This window comes from Mytilus galloprovincialis, chromosome 14, assembly GCF_965363235.1.
Source record: "Mytilus galloprovincialis chromosome 14, xbMytGall1.hap1.1, whole genome shotgun sequence".
Classification (NCBI taxonomy): Eukaryota; Metazoa; Mollusca; class Bivalvia; order Mytilida; family Mytilidae; genus Mytilus; species Mytilus galloprovincialis.
In genome coordinates, this window is record NC_134851.1 from 50877181 (window position 1) to 50880383 (window position 3203).

Sequence of the window (3203 nt, forward strand, 5' to 3'; positions counted from 1 at the left end):
AGATCCAGAACTGCAAATATAGGAAACTCAAGAAATAATCAACAGCGTAATTACTTTAATGGATAGTTATCTCATTGGCAGTCAAACCACGTCATTTTCTTTTCTTACCAATTACACATAATTAAAAAAAAAAAAATAGTGGGTCCCAAATCTGTTTTCATTGAATCATCATCAACCTAATTTAACAACAGGCCAGACATTTATTTTGTCCATACACATCTAGCTATTCGTTGTTTCAAAACTGTCTAAAAAATGACCACACTTGCAGAAAGGCATTTGATAAAAAATTTTAAGTTTAGTTATTTTTATTTGAGGCATTAGATGATTATAGTCAGTTTTGATACTTACACTTATCTTTTATTTTAGAAAGTACTTTTTCCAGAAATGTAACATGTACTACATTGAAGTTGGTATAATATTTATATAGACCTTACAGTACTTAATATCTCCTGATGCATGTAATTAAAATTAAACTCTCCTTTTAAAAAAGTTCCTTGATACATGTATAACATGTGTTTCCTTTCATTAACAGGTTTAGATAGCATTTGTCCATCATCAGATAAATAGTAACATGTTCTGTTAACATATTTTGATTAAAGCTGTTTTAAGTCTTTATTTATAGCAAGTTATGGAAATTATACATGTATAATGATGAATATTAAAGAAAAACTTTGTCCTGGATGTTATTTAAGGTGGTACCTAACACTACAGGGAGATAACTCTGTAAATTCAGCTAAACGTTTTAATTACATTGTGTTGATTAGGGAATATTAAGCTTCTTAAGGATCAAAATAAGTGTTTGTCAAACTGCTATATAACCAGTGTAATTTTTCTGTAAAACAGTTGGTTCAAATTTTTTTTATTTTATATATTTTTGTCAAAGGGTCAAAGTAAATACTTTGTCAAAATTTTATGAAAATTAATCGAACCAAATTAATTTTAGTGAAGGTGTTGGGTACCACCTTAAAGCAAACAACAATCATGCAATCAACATGTGTGCATACATTTAAAAAAAAAAAGACAAACTTAAGAAAATATAGGAAATATATGTGCTAATTGAATGAAAAAACATTTGGTGACAAAGATTTGGACTTGCAGCAAACAATTTATGAGTTGTTATTTTGAGTTATTTGAAGTGTGCACTTTTTATCAACACATGCTTTGGATTTCCAACATTTTCCCTTATGATATGGATTAATACTATTTAGTTTGTCAAACAAGCTGTCAGAAGTAATAAAGTAAACATGAAGTGGAATCAAATCCCGAAATCAGAATTTGTCATCCATTAATAAAAATATGTTCTGTGAAGGTAGATCCCATCTTTTTCAACATTAAAATACAATACTCATTAAAATTATTAGGGACTATCTCAGTTCCAGCTGTTCAATTTTGGTTTCAACACCTGGCTTTTTTTAACAGCTCTTGACAAAATAAAATAAGAATCAACTGCACATTTCGCTCGCCCCTACATATATTACAAAAAATATATAAAGTATGCTGTTATATTGCCTATTATTATTTTTTTTTTTGCTGACTTATGATCGAATTTTTGGTGACATTTTCTTGTTTACCGGTGACATGATCATATAATGACTTTACAATATGTAACAGATTTCAGTGATGCACATCCCTTGATATTATATTATATAATACTGGCATTCATCTTCCTACATCATAGACGATCATATCTTATTTTATTGCTGTATTTTATGCATTTATAATATATTGCTCATTCTAGTGTAAAGTGGGTTACAAGTTACTATGTAGTTATGCTAAAAACATACCTGCCAAGTTTTGAAAGTGCCCATGGGGGTTTTAGTGCGCAACAACAATTTCAAAGGTTACAATTCTTTGCGACAACTATTTTGCATGTGCTATTTTGTGGTATAGAAAAAGTGTCATATTTTAAAAAAGGTTGAAATACAAAGTGATTGCCAAATAATTTCAACTTAAAATGAAAAAAACTAAATATTACCATTTTTATACGACCGCAAAATTTGAAAAATTTTTCGTCGTATATTGCTATCACGTTGGCGTCGTCGTCGTCGTCGTCGTCATCGTCGTCGTCGTCGTCTGCGTCATCATCGTCCGAATACTTTTAGTTTTCGCACTCTAACTTTAGTAAAAGTGAATGGAAATCTATGAAATTTTAACACAAGGTTTATGACCACAAAAGGAAGGTTGGTATTGATTTTGGGAGTTTTGGTCCCAACATTTTAGGAATTAGGGGCCAAAAAGGGCCCAAATAAGCATTTTCTTGGTTTTCGCACTATAACTTTAGTTTAAGTTAATAGAAATCTATGAAATTTTGACACAAGGTTTATGACCACAAAAGAACGGTTGGGATTGATTTTGGGAGTTTTGGGTTCAACAGTTTAGGAATTAGGGGCCAAAAAAGGGCCCAAATAAGCATTATTCTTGGTTTTCGCACAATAACTTTTGTTTAAGTAAATAGAAATCAATGAAATTTAAACACAATGTTAATGACTACAAAAGGAAGGTTGGTATTGATTTTGGGAGTTTAGGTCTTAACAGTTTAGGAATTAGGGGCCAAAAAGGGACCCAAATAAGCATTTTTCTTGGTTTTCGCACCATAACGTTAGTATAAGTAAATAGAAATCTATGAAATTTAAATACAAGGTTTATGACCATAAAAGGAAGGTTGGTATTGATTTTGGGAGTTTTGGTCCCAACATAATAAGGGGCCCAAAGGGTCTATTGATTTTGGGAGTTTTGGTCCCAACAGAATAAGGGGCCCAAAGGGTCCAAAATTAAACTTTGTTTGATTTCATCAAAATTGAATAATTGGGGTTCTTTGATATGCCGAATCTAACTGTCATGACTGTGTATGTAGATTCTTAACTTTTGGTCCCGTTTTCAAATTGGTCTACATTAAGGTCCAAAGGGTCCAAAATTAAACTTAGTTTGATTTTGACAAAAAATGAATCAGTTAGGTTCTTTGATATGCTGAATCTAAAAATGTACTTAGATTCTTGATTATTGGCCCAGTTTTCAAGTTGGTCCAAATCGGGGTCCAAAATTAAACTTTGTTTGATTTCATCAAAAATTGAATAAATGGGGTTCTTTGATATACCAAATCTAACTGTGTATGTAGATTCTTCATTTTTGGTCCTGTTTTCAAATTGGTCTACACTAAAGTCCAAAGGGTCCAAAATTAAACTTAGTCTGATTTTAACAAAAAT

General features: G+C 31.0%; 1 long non-coding RNA gene across 1 annotated transcript; it reads left to right on the forward strand.

The window, feature by feature from the left end:
* Nucleotides 1-332: 332 nt before the first annotated feature.
* On the forward strand, nucleotides 333-1465 carry LOC143059702 (uncharacterized). Its single transcript, XR_012973562.1, has 2 exons — nucleotides 333-692; nucleotides 970-1465. It is a non-coding gene; the product is annotated as an uncharacterized LOC143059702 (long non-coding RNA).
* Nucleotides 1466-3203: the final 1738 nt, after the last annotated feature.